Source organism: Passer domesticus, chromosome 1 (assembly GCF_036417665.1).
Source record: "Passer domesticus isolate bPasDom1 chromosome 1, bPasDom1.hap1, whole genome shotgun sequence".
NCBI lineage: Eukaryota > Metazoa > Chordata > Aves > Passeriformes > Passeridae > Passer > Passer domesticus.
In genome coordinates this window covers 156,994,692-157,008,963 of record NC_087474.1, presented here as the reverse complement: position 1 = coordinate 157,008,963, position 14,272 = coordinate 156,994,692, and the positions used below count along the sequence as shown (strand labels likewise).

The 14,272-nt window shown below is 40.8% G+C and overlaps 1 long non-coding RNA gene across 1 annotated transcript; it reads left to right on the top strand.

Annotated features, from left to right (window-relative positions):
- The first annotated feature begins 11,918 nt into the window (after window positions 1-11,918).
- Window positions 11,919-12,845, top strand: LOC135290212 (uncharacterized). Its single transcript, XR_010352911.1, has 2 exons — window positions 11,919-12,089; window positions 12,526-12,845. It is a non-coding gene; the product is annotated as an uncharacterized LOC135290212 (long non-coding RNA).
- Window positions 12,846-14,272: the final 1,427 nt, after the last annotated feature.

The window sequence follows — 14,272 nt, the reverse complement described above, 5'->3', positions numbered from 1 at the left end:
CAGTAGCACTGGCCAGTTCTAGGCATTTCCAGCAGCTTCAACAAGTTCATTGGTTCTTTATAATGTTTTTCATTTGAATATTGCTGCTCATAATGATGCAGACAATAATCATGACTTTGGGAGTTTGTGCAGGGTGTCAAGGATGGAAGGGAAAATATCTGCTCACTCCTTATACTTCAATGTCCTTTCATCCATGACATTGTAAGCTTGGAAGCTTGAGGAAGAATTAAGACTGAAATGAACTGCTGCAGATGGTGAAAGATCTCATTTATTGATCACCACGAGTGAAGGATGTGTCACAGACTTCTCTACTACTCTTGCCTGCTCTCAGGTTCACAGGTAGAGGTGAAGATTGTTCATTTTTAAAGCTGAAATAATATGGTGAGTGCTTTCAGGAGAAGAATAGTTTTGACATGATTTCTACACTGGAAGATTTTGCAACCTGATTTAAATACCTGGCTCAGTGATCAAAGTGAAGAATAGGAGGAGGTGTGCTCAGAATTTGTGGTGAGTTAGTTTGGTGTTTGTGTGTGTGTGTGTCTGTGCTACTCCATCCTTTCCATCCATGAAACAGACATCCAAAACAAATGAGTTTGGCTAACCCAGGCTATGCTTTTCGTTCCTTTTGAAAAGGGAAGACAGTGTTGTCCATATCCAGGACAAGATATTTCATTTGAAATTAAAAATAACTGGTTTTGTCCATCCAGAGGGAACCGAAATTACCTTAAAGTGTATCCTCTTCTCTAGGAGCCTAGAACTTGCTTTTTTATCTGCCATTTGATCTTTCCTGCAGCCTTTCTACTGTTTACTTCACTTTCACACTCTAAACTTTTCTTCCTTACTTCACTGTCCCTCTGGTTTCCCTATATCTCCTCTATCCCCTTTTTTCCCCAGTAGCAACATCCTTCCCTAGCTCCTCTCACATGTTTTTCAGAGTTCACAAGACTCCACAGTCCTCACACCACCATGTCCTCAGTGGTCTTTTCTGACAGGGATTTTTTGCATGTCAGTATATTTTTGCATGTCACCTCCATCAGGAGGTGGCAATGACATTATAGGTGTAAGCAGGTGTGTTTTCTGGGGAAGTGTAACTCAGATCCAAACTGCCAGCATAGCAATAAAATAATAAGCAACCCAACCTGGATATCTGACATCCACACAGTACAATGTATCTGTAGACTGATCTCATGGATTACCATTTGTGGCTCAAGTGCCTGAGGTTGTTCAGTTCTTTTTGCTCAGTTTAATATAAAATGAAATAAATTTCAGGTGCAATTCCATTCTGTGTAGGGAAGTGCAGCAAGTGTGACTGAGAAATTCACTTCCAAGGCAAATCCTGATCTCCACTACAACTCTAATGTGGGCAAATCCAGTATGTCCCTCTTAACTACCCTAGTAGAAAGGTGATAGTCTCCAGTTATTTTATTATAAAAGGCATTGTAAAATGTGTTATGGGTCAGTCCTGAAGGTTTCAATGAGCTGTAATTGCTGGACTCTGTCTTTTAAAACTATAAAACAGGTTCTCTTGGCAATACATCAGGAAGGTATCGCTTCTGTTTTCAAATTCAGGGCGTTGTGGCCTGATGTTCCCAACTTAGATAAGCTTTTTGTGATTGGCCACATTTTTATGAGACTTGATACAGTTCAGCTCAAGAGACACTCCAAACTTTTCAAACCTGGAGCCAGATAAGTTTCAAAATATGAGCTGTTCATCCCAGTAGCTTGGTTTTTAGGGCAGAAGGAAATTTGCTGAGCTCTCAGCTTCTCTTTAGCTGCCTACTCTTACTGTGGTGGGGGACACAACCCAGTGGTCCTCCTCTGTCTCTCCTCTTGGTAAGCTCTGCCTTGTGAACAGTCTAAAGACCAGGATCCAGAAGAAAACTGGGAGCTAAGTTATCTTCTGATGGCTCATCCACCCACCCATGTGTACTGACCCATGTGCAAAAGGGAATTTCAGAGCAGAAAATTAGAAATTAAGATGTTATAGGATTTTCTGTATTAAATATCTATAGGGCAGGAGAGAAAAACACCTTAGAAGCAATGATACTGTAATGGCAGATGTTTTACTTTTTGTTTTATTAGCTTTTCTAATGGCTTATTGCTGTTTGTCCAAAGTTTTTTCTAGTCTGTTTAAACTCTTAAAGAGCAGCACAGTAATTCTGCACTGATCTGTTGCTGACTAAATGTAATTCCAATAAGTTTTTCCAGGCCAATGATATTAAGAATTTTTTGAAAAAAATCTGAACATTTTTTTTCTGCAGTCAAAAACATCTCTCTCAGAAGATTTGCAGGGATGTTGCCTTGAGAATGAGGAAAAGCTTGACCAGCTTGGCTTTATCCTAGAATGTGCAACACCAGTGAGGAGAAGGGGTTCTCTCTAGCTGGATGGGAAACTGCAGCTCTGAAGGAAGTCACTGCATCACTTCTTTTCTCTGCCACTTCAAGTTGGCAGAAAAGATCTGCATAATCACTTAGCCTCACAGCCACCAATGTACCCACAGGGTTATTTTACAACCCAGGAAGTCCAGTTAGGTGGAAGATATTCCTTTGATTTATGACCCTGAGGTAGTCAGCTCATAAATTAATGTTTGCATTGGCAGCTTCAAGATGCCTTTTGCATCTGAAGGCTGTGGGTAGCAGAGAGTGACAGGAAGGCATCAGACTAAGATGTGTAAAACATGCTGAAATTGTGTCTATTTTCTGGGTTTCAAGTGAGAAGGCATTTCACTATAAGTGTTATACCATGGCTCTTTAAATGCTTTATTATTTGCAGACATGACTTGGAAATTATTGAAAGCAAGACTTCTGGGTGACAGGAGTGGGTGAGGAGAGGTAAACATGAAGAACAATGCAGTCAGACACAGAAGGTCTTAGATCATTTAAGTAATTGGGCAAAAAGGTGACAAATCCAGTTCAGTGCACATAAATGTAGAATAATGACTCTTGAAGCAAAGAAAATAAATAAAGAAACTGTTAAGCAGGAGACTGCAGCACCTTACTGACTAGCAAAGAGATTGGGAGAGCTAATGGAGGGAAATCTCCTTAGTGATTGGGATATAACTGCTCCTGAATGGGTGGAATTCAATGGAATAAGAAAAAGGTTGAGAATTTAATTTTCATAGACATTGAACTCTCTTACGTTATCTTGTCCATCCTCTTGCATCAGCTGAGAGACAATTCTTTCTGCAAAGAACCCAATTATGTTGAATTATGAAGACTGTCAAGGTGATTTATAGGATAGATTTAGTTAGTGTGAACATTTTTGCTAGCCAACACAAAAACCAGAATGCTTTGGATGAGATTTTGACCTCTTTGACACAGATCTAAATAAAACCACCTGTAAAATCTTCAGTAGAATCTCCCATGCTCTACAGAAGTCAATGCACACTTATTCTTGCACCTGGAATTTTACTGCAGCCTTTGCAATACTGGGATTTTAGCTACAGCTGGGACAATGCAGAATCCAGTGGAGATGGGTTTTTTTCCAGGGAAATTCATCAGACCTGTGAAGCCCTGACTGACTTAACGCTGCTGACTGGAATCCTACTTCACCTCTTCATGGCTGCTGCCTGGTGATTCAGTTCAGAAGCTGATCTGAATAAAAGTTATCTGCTCTCTCAGCAGACTCACTGACTTCAGAAGATACCAGTGGAAAGTGAAGAGTTGGAGTTGACTCTTGCAACAAGTATGTAAACATGGAAGGCAAGATTCCAAGCCCAAAATTATGAGTTTCAAATCCTGTGTTCAACTCACCATAGAAGCACACACATCTATCAGTGACTATTCCACAGCAATGTCTTCCAGGTTCTGCTCTGCTGCTGGAATCTGCACCAAAGTCCATCTGGAATCCAGATCTGCTTGTGATCTTCCTCCTAGGGCTTATCACACAGTTTACATTTAATGGGCACAGAGGCAGTGAGAGGAGCCCAGTCCTCCTCTTTCCTCATGAAATCAGAGCAGAGCAGTTCTGCTTTTACACAGCAGGCCAATGAAGATTGTGCCCCCTCTTCTTTTGACAACAGGGGTGAAGACTTCTCCTTCTGCAGCTTGTAATTACAGACATAACACAAAGGGCAAGATACATCTTTCTTTGAGGAAAACACTGATCTCAATGCCTCTGTTAAAGAGCATGACATCTGTGAGAGCTCCAGCTTTGCTCTAAAATGGAAAAGAGCCCCCTGTCCATGGCTTTTGGATGATGGACTGTGTTGCTGCTTCAGGGAGGGTTGGGAGGCTTCAAGGCTTTCAATTCTGAGAAGACAGAAGAACCCCCCACCACCCTGTGATGGCTGAAGAACCAAAAAAAACCAGGGGTTCAGTGCTGGCTGCTGGATCTGTGATCCTGCAACACCTTCCTAGGCAAGTATTTTGTTGCCTGAATCTTTCATGAAAAATCCTGAGATTCACAAGTGACCTTAGTGCGAAACTAACAGGGCAATCTAATCAGAGCACTGTCATTTTGTTAATTCAGCCTTGGAGAAATTTACCTCTAGGTAAGAAATAGCTGTAATATCCTTTTTTCATGTCAATGAGGTGCATATTCATCTGCACCATTTGCCTCTGCCAGTTCTTATTTCCAAACCTTGCTGAGGCACCAGAAATTGCTTATGCTGTTAAGCACCAGCAATTTAAGATGCTAGCACTCCACTAGAATTTGAGATGTTAATTAAAAGTTTGATTTTGCAACCTCTAGGGTTTTTTTGTCTTCTTTTTGCATCAGTCTGGGCTGTATTTCCGAGGGGGTAAAGCTGAGGCTGGGTGAGGTAGAAATAAGCAGTGCAGAGTGGGATGGAAGCAGGATGGCTGTGCTACACACATCACACTGTGGTGGGTCCAAATCAGCTCCCTCTGTATCAACAGGTCCGTTTTGACAATGATTTTCAAAGAGATGGACATGGGAAGTGGAAAAGAGAACTTGTGGAAACATGGCAAACCTTTGAACCTTTCAAGGTTTTCCAGTACAAAGGTATTTCTGTTTTTATGTCACTGTCTGTAACACATATCCTCACACAACCAGCATGTATACAGAGCCCTTCCCCATCTCCCAGGGCCAGGATACAGATAAATGCATTAAACTTTCTGTTTCTGAGAGCTTGGCCTTGAGAGCTACTGTGACCCACCCCCGAAGGCAAGAGCAAACCAGGCTCTTGTTAATAGGTCCCTTGAGGTGGATTAGAGTGAAAAAAACACTGAATGATTGGTGCTTGTAAGTGTGTATATGTAGGGTTTATTTTAGAACATTTTGGTTGCAATGAAAATCAGTTATGTGGCCATTTTGGTTATTATTATCTACAGTTATATAGCAATATAAAAGCATAAAAATATCTCTTAAGAAATGTATAAGGAATAGGAGGATCTCACTACCCATGGACCTCACAAGGAGATTCGGTTGTTGCAGTTTCAGTGGGTGTTGGTCAAAGTGATGGTCACAGTCTTGATCTGTCAGTGGTGTATTAACCAAGGGAACACTGAATTTCCATGGGTTATAAACACTCAGGTTCAGGTAGGAACGCCCAGGAATGTGGGGAGTGCCAACTGGATGATGTAATGCTGGAACAGGGAACAATCTGTGAGCCTTTGATGGTCCATGACACCCCCCAAGGTGCCACACTGCCTCTCAAGCCAGCAGAGTTTGAGTCAGTGGTGGCCCATCAGGAGGGAGGAGAACCTCCAGGCTGTGTGTGCCTGTCCCTGCACATTCCTGGAGGGAAGTTTCACAGCTGAGCCATTTGTGTAAGGAATTTGGCACAATAAAAAACATGGACTACCTTGAAGGATCTGCCTCTTATCAGCCTCTTCCCTTACCTTGCTCAACACCCAGCTGTAGCCTGAGGTGGGGCTGTGTCCTCTGCACCTGGTTGCTTTGTACTTCATTAGCTACTCCCTAGTTGTTTGAGCCATCAGCATTCCAGTCTTTCTCAGGAGCATCCAAAGAACTTAGGAGAGATTTTTGAGACTTACATATTTTTTTTCTAAGACATGTGCTCTTTCAGTAAAATGTGTTGTTTAGGGGGAGACAGTAGACTCAGCTGAAACCACACGTAACTCTGGTATTTTTGGAAAAATAATTTTCTTTCTGATGAGTTACTGACTTTCTCAGGCAGTGCCAACAAAATTCTATTTTATTTATTATTCTCATTTTCTTTCCAAGCTGAAGTTACTGTCAGTGTCTACTAAAGCTGCTAATAAGCCTTTGCAACATTTTTTTTCCTTCTGAAGCATTGTTTGCAAGGCCTTTGAAAAGTGTGACATCACACTGGCTTTTTAACATATAAATGAAATGTTTTTTGGTGCTCTTTGATCTGCTATATCTTCCAGATGCCTTTATATTTTTATCAAATGGATGCCAGTGTTCAGCTACATGATTATCAGGTATTCATTTAACCTTTTTGACACACCAAAATGTCAAATGCTTCACAAATGCCTTTTTGAAGACAAAAGGCTACAGAAGTTTCTTCTGAATTCTGACGTGTCTTAACAACTCTGAGTTTCTGTTGTTTTAAATACTATATATGGCTTTAAAATTAAATCCTACCTGGCTTAGTACTAGACATAGAATCATATAACCATTGAATTGTTTGGGTATTTTGGTATATATTTTTACCAATATTTTGGTATGGACCTTAATGATAATCCATTTCCTAGCCCCTGCTATAGGACACCTTCCACTAGGCCAGGTTGCTCAGAGCTCCATCCAACCTGGCCTTGAACACTTCCAGGGATGGGGCACCCTATGCAAGGGCCTCACCATCCTCTAGGTAAAGAATTTCTTCTTGAAATGTAATCTAAATCTACTGCCTTTCAGTTTGAAGCCATTCCCCCTTGTCCTGTCACTGCATGCCCTGGTTAAAAGTCCCTCTCCATCTTTTTTGTCAGCTCCTTTCATGTACTGGAAGTACTGAAATTAGGTCACCCTGAAGCCTTCTCTGTTCCAGACTGAGCAATCCCAAACCTCTCAGTCTTTCCTCATGGCAGAGCTGCTCCATCCCTCTGATCATCCTGGTGGCCTTCTCTGGATTTGCTCCAACAGCTCCATGTCCTGACATGGGGCATGGACAGACTATAAACCTTGGGTTTCTATGGGCACAGGAAATAACCTGATCTGATGAGCAAAATGGAGCAATTCTCCACAAGGTTGCTGGTATTTATCACCTTGTCCATCAATGAACCTCTTCTACAGTGCTGCAGACAACGTTCCCCCTTTCAGAGGTGAGAACCCAACACAAACATCATCTCCAGTGCATGGTGATATTCACATAGTCACATCAAGATCACATCCCACCAGCTCAGACCCTGCACTAATGTCAGTTAAGAAAGAAATTCTACATCTGAAGTACACAATAAGATTCTTCCTAAAAAAGAAAAAGAAGAAAAAAAAGTCAGGTATGTCTCTGTCGGATGACATACTGTGCTGAGGGAACAAGACCAAAAGGGAATTGAATATCCAGGGATACACAAGATAGCGATTTTTGCAAGATGGATGTGCATCATGTGGCATATTTTACTGCAAACAAAAAATTAATCTCCAGCAAGTAACTACTGGGACAATTCTGTAGAGGAAAAATACTGTCCTTTCACTTTAATTTTTTCAGTTAAGAGTGGCTATCTTTCCAAAAAGTATTGCTTATTGCAAAGAGGAAGGAGAAATTCAATGCAGCGTTTGCTGGCTGGAAATTATAATAGCTGGTTACAGTCCCTTAACTTGAAGGACTAACCCTCAACTTGAGTTGAAAGGGTTACAGTCCTCTCAGCTTGAAACTCCTGGGTGAGGTCCTGGTTTCGCTAGAACAGATGGAGATGGGATTTTACCACACCAAGTTATGCCTTGTGCATCCAGACGACATATACACACATATCTGTGTTTTAGATTAAACCAACATTTGAAACACAGTTAATTTGGGTTTTATGACTCAGTGCAGGGAGAAGTCCAGAATCAGCTGTAAGAGGAAAGTACAACCAGTATTTGATGGAAAGTTGTCTGCTGTCATCACAGATGGATAAAGATAGAAGTTGCTGAAATGCCGGAGTTGAGTCAGAAAGGCCAGAGGTTAACATCCACGGGACTTGCTTCTGAATCTTGATAACAGGCTAAGAGCAGGACTCCAAGAAGAGCTGTTGTAGAGGAGGACTAATGTGGGCTGATTTTTGAAAAAAAATGGGCTGAGATCAGCTGCACCTCTGCTTTTAGTGTCAAAGCAAACCTCAGTATGGGACTGTGGTAGGACATTATCATGCATTGGCATATTTACAGTCATGGAAATTGCTGTAGGCTTGAAGGAGAGTGAATAAAATGTGCTATAAATGTAGACTGTGTCTGTGTGTGTATATATATATATATAACATTTGGTTTGTATTGACTATATGGGTTGTTAAACACCTGAACATGAAATGAATGTACACGTGGCATTCAGGCTTTTGGCACCTGTCTTATGGGAGAGTGCCTGGTGCTCCAGTGAAAAGGGAATTAAATGGGAGGTAAATTCAGCAAAGGAGACCTGAATTCTCCTACAAGCTTTGTTGAGACAACCTGACCTATGGAAACACTTTGGACAAAGTGAGTGCAAGTCTGTGCCCATCATCTTTGCAATCAATAAATGGGGACAGAGCAGCATGCTCAGTGAACTCCACTGTGACCAAAACCTTGATGTCAGAGTTAGGAGGCTCAGAAAGGATTTATGCTGCTTGGCCTTAAGGATGAGCAAAGGACACACTACTCTCTCCAAAAGAGGATTAGGACCTTCATGTGCCTTCTACTTCTCCAGCAGGACATTGCCATTGGTGAAGCCTCTGATTAAGAAGCAGCACTTGAGAGATAACAAATTTTCAGTGATTACCATGGGAACCACAAACGATTTCATAAGGGTGGAGAAATTATAAAAAGTTCTAATTGAGAGAGAGGATGAGGCTTAAAACAGTTTCTATGGAAACCAGAGGTGGCATCCAAAAAAAGTGTGTATACTAATCTGATGGTCTGATTGGCAGGTAATTGGTGCAGTGCTGGAGTGGGGAAGCCTTGGGGTGTGAGATGAAGTGTCCATCACACAAACACAGCCTTCTGAAGAAGAGCTGGAGCTTCAAACTCTTTCCCTCCCAGTGGAATACACTCATCACTCAATGGTGATTCATTTTCATTCTTGTCTCTGTACTGAGTGTATTTTTTTTAATTACAGTACAAAAAACTTCAACAGAGCTGTTGGACGGATCTGCTCCCTCACCTTACCTAAAGACTAGAAGTCATGAAAGTGCTTTTATGGACAGCAGACACAACCTCCAGTCTGCTTCTCTTCTCAGGCAAGTAGAGAGAGGTGAACACAGACTTGCAGCATTCAGTAAGATCTCTGGATAGCTGGATGAGATACTTGCCTGAGCTTTCCAGGACTTCAGTTTCTTCTAGATGACTGGCTAATATCCAGCTAAGCTCATTTCAGAATTCAGAATTTCTGCAATACTTTTACTTGTCAGGTCTCAGTGGAACTTCCAAGGACACAAAGTCTGATATCACCTGTGAAGGAACTTACAGGCATACATGAAACCAGATAACCAAGGATTTATATCTACCTGAACTATTTGCTTTTAGGGTGAGTGGAAAACTCTTGTCAAGAGTTTTGTAGAAGACATAAGATGAGCAAATCCAATCTTTGCTCTCATTCACAGGGCTACAGCCCAAGTACATTATGATATCTTTCAGCTTGATACCTAAAGAAGGAAAATATTACTGTTGTCAATAAATTAGATAAATAACAGGCCTTTGGCCAGCTGCAAGTTCCTGAAGTCCTCAGCAAATTCTTTGCCAGCTCAGGGGTTTGGCGGACACAGATTTTTTTTCTATGGTATTCTCTGAGATCACCAAATTCATTTCTCCATTCATCAGATGCAGACAGAAAGCTCCGCATTTAGAAAAAGACAAACCCCACAAAATAGAAATATTTTGTGGATCTGAGGTGTTTTGAAAGAAGATAAGCCTTTCTGTCGAAATATCTAGACGTCTGGTCTGCAATCTCTGTGACACTGAGGTTCAGGGCTCCCCAGTGTTATCCAAAATCATGATTTAAATGAAGTACTGAAAAATTATTAGGAGATAAATCATCCTTTCACTTAGAAAATGTGCATTTAGAGAACTTTGCCCATTTCCTGATCACAGAACTACCAGTGCCAGCATGGTCTAGGCTGCAGCCCTCTGCAGAATGGCCACACTCCTCATGGCTGGTGGCAAATTATTATTCATAATGGCTACCATGTCACAACCTCTGCATACTCCAGCATAAACTGGATTTGAAGAACAGTACACAAAGATAATCAAGGAGATCAGGAAGAATTCTAGTTCCACTTTTGATCTGCCAGTTTAGATGAATTCTGGGTCAAGCAATACTCAGTTTTGTATATAGGACTAAGGTTAGGTGAGTCTTATACGTAACACATTTCTGCAAAACTTTGAAATGTCTGCCTGGATAATAAGCTTAAGATGTAACCTTTCAAGGATTCTGTCTTTATAATGTGATAAAAAAAAAAATGTTTTCCATAGACTGAAGGGCTCAGAGATGCTCTGAGGAGATGGGTGACATGCATTTAAAGAAGGCTCAAAATTAACCACATTAATAATTGTCATGTAACTGAAGGGACTCTCAGGTGGTCACCTTGCTTTGTGGTTCAGTGAATCCATCTCTGCTTATACCACATCTTCTTTTTAACAATATTTCACAAAAAAAATGAAACAGGGCAGTGAGCTAAACAGAGCAGCTGAAGAAAATAACAGAAGTTGTAGCTCAGTACAAGAGCATCCAGAACTCCATTCTGCTCACTCTGCCTGGGTAGCCTTACTGTTGTTTTTTTTCCTCAGAAAAATTCTACATTTTTGAATTTTGTCGTATGTTTTCATTCCCACTGCTGCCACTGGGCAGGGAGACAGAGAAACAAACTTGACCTTGTTAAACTTCTGGTTGGTTGCTTGCGCATCTGCTTTTTCTCTGATTTTTTCACGGATGGTGTTGGTCTGTGCCCTCTCTGTTATGTACCATGCAAAATTCTGGCAACTGAATCATTAATCCATATTTCATTTATTTAATTTAGTTTAATTTCATTTCAGGTCTTGCAAGTGCACTTCTCAGAAATGCATGCCCATGTGGTGGATGGTGTGCAATAAACTGATTTATACACAAGTTCAGTAGAAAGAAATAATGTAAGTTTCTGGTTCACACAGTTGAACATTTCTCCATGTGTTTTGCAGGTGGTGCTTCATCCTTTCCATTTTACATACCAGTAAGTTTAAAGTCCCTCTGGAAACTCTCACATTTTTTCTATGCAAGGAAAACATTCCACTAACTACAGATATATCACAGTTCTGTAGATGCAAAAAGGCAGCAATCCTCCATCACTGTGAGCAGAAGACACAATTTACCTCCTTCAGTATCTGAAGAGGACTTGCAGGAAAGCTGGAGAGGGATTTTTGACAAGGGCTTGCAGTGATAGGACACGGAGGAATGGCTTTAGACTAAAAGAGGGAAGGCTCAGATTAGGAAGAAATTCTTTCCTGTGAAGGTGGTGAGGCCCTGGCACAGATTTCCCAGAGAAGCTGTGACTGCCCCATCCATGGAAGTGTCCAAGGCCAGGGTGGATGGGACTCTAAGAAACCTGGGATAGGGGAAGGTGTCCCTGCCCATGGCAGGGGCGTTGGAACTGGATGATCTTTAACATCCTTTCTAACCCAAACCATTCAGTGATTCTATGATTAGGGGGAATCAACATGCAGGAATAACCACTGGGTTAGGATTAGGATAACTAAGTGAAGGAAAGTTTGCAGGGCTTAGACAAAAAGAGATACAAAAGTGTTTGAGTGCGTGCAGAGCACAATAACGTGGTTATTGTTACTTAGAACATTTTGAGAGTAGAGGAATACTTTGCATGAAAACATAATTGTGCTGCTCCACAAGGGTCAAAAATACAAATCAGGTGTTGGAAAAACAAGCTGACATCATAAAAGAGAACTCCATTGTACCTGTGTGACCCCACATTACTTAGATCCTGATGACTGTATGGAGCTGTCCCCCATCTTTCTCAAAAAGGTGCAGTAGGCCTGAATTTCGTGGAAAAAGGTGACACAGCAAGGGATAACTGTGTGAGGGATGATTCAAAGACTAAGAATCTTCTCCCTTAAAAGTGAATAGCAGAGGAGGAATTTTAAAGAGGCCTTTTAAAACCTGAGTGGTATGGAGAAAATTATAGTTTACTTCATGTTCTCTTTCAATACCAGAAGTAGGGGATAATAATGAAACTACCAGGCTACAGTTCAGAGCCAGAAACAGGAGGATACTGTCCCTTGTGTAATGTATAATTAGGCTGTGAAATTTCTTCCCATGGGACGCTGTTATAAGTTTATGTGGGTTCAAGAAGTGATTAGGCAGATTCATAGAAGAAAACGTGCTGAGGATTATTACATGCGTACACACAATGCCTGTCTGAGGAATTTCTGGATGAAAAGTCACAGAAGATAGGCAAATGTCAGCACATGCTGACTCAGTTATTTCCTAGGAATACTCTTTTGGCCAATGTCTGGAATGGCATAATGTGCAGCAGAAAATTTGGGTCCCACCTGAAAAAGCTGCTGCCTCCTGAAAAGAAGTGGACTTGTGCAGGGCTCTACTGTGAGAGAGAGAGGCTGAACATGGAATGTGAGCAGAAGGTGCTAACACAGGATAACAATGATCCACTGGTGAGAAATGCAGCTCAGGAGTACCAGATCAGCTCTCAGAGCACTGCTTACTTCTGCTTGAATTGGAAATCATAGAAACTGCACTGCAAGCCCTTCAGAATTCTTGGCAGAATTGTGAATACACAATCCAATAGATTAATGCTTTGCTGAAATTTTTGGAGCTCAGCTCAAGGCATATTCAAAGACCCTGATGTTCAGATTGTGAGTAGTCTCATCCCTGTTCAATAATGTCACGAAGCTCAGGAATAACAGGATCCTGTGAGGAAATTCTGTTGAAAGGAGTTCACATCCAGACATTTGTCTTATCCATCTATCCAATGAAGAAATTTTATTGAGTGTCTTCTTCTTTAACTGTGTTTTCAGCTCTCCTTTAAATCACAGTGCGACCTATGTGTCCCAGAGTAACACTTCGTTTTCTGCCAACATTAGAATCATAGAATCAAGTTTTGGAGGAAGGCAGAGTGAGGCAAAATCCTCATGTAATCATGGCTTAGATAGAACAGGTGCTTTTGAAGTGCAAATCCGGACTTGTTTATAGTTTTTGTCTGAACTTAGTTGTTATTTATGCCTTAATGACCTAACGATGCCATTATAAATATTTGTGCAGACTTAAGTAAAAAGCAAACACTTTAGCTTTTTATTTTAAAAAATAAAAGGCAAACATGCGTGTCCACAATCAAAGCAATGATAAATCAAACTTTAAATTAAACCATGCCAGTTCTATTTGCCAACACGCCAACAGTTACTTGAGAGTGAATTCAAAGTGCATGTTCTTGAAGATTGCTTACAGTGATCTGCTTGCAGAGTTTGCAAATACAATGATTTCCTCATTTGTTGAGTGACAGCTGACATAGTAGCCTGGCTGATATACATCAGCCTTCCTTTCCCCAGGCTCTGAGGTGGGGTAACATTAATGGAGGATATAGAACAGGCCCTTTTGGGAGAGTAAATTGCCATCAATAATTTCTCTGATAAATGTTCCTTTCTCTTTTTTTTTTAAATTTTCTATACAAATTGTTGATTAATAGTTTAGGACTAAAATTATGTGCTGAAGATGAACAATTTCTGCCACTGTGTCTATCATGAACTGTTTTCTATGAATGTATGATTGACTAAGGTCAAGCAGCTTTGCCTACACACATATGTTATGTGTATTGTTTCTTTTTCACCATTGGTTGGCAGGAAATCCAAGAGAAAAGTCTTCTGGAAAAACAGCTCTGAAACCAAATTCCAAGTCTGTCTGCTGACTGATTCAATTATATTTTGTTGTCTAAGCTTTTTGAAGTACATTACATGTTGCCTTCCAAAAGACATTATTCACAAGGAACCTGGTAACTCTTCATCTCAAAGGCTGAAGAAAATCATGAGCTCAAGTATAGAAGCCTTTAGATCCACCTTCTATGCCATTTAAAATTAGTATTGTTCTTTGCCTGAACACTCTGGACAGTACATTTTTCTTATAAATATATTTTTGAATCAGGGATTACTGTAGATTAGGAAGTACCTCTGGAGGCCTCTAGTTCAACCTCCTGTTCTACGAAAGACTCATTTCACATCTGGGTCAGT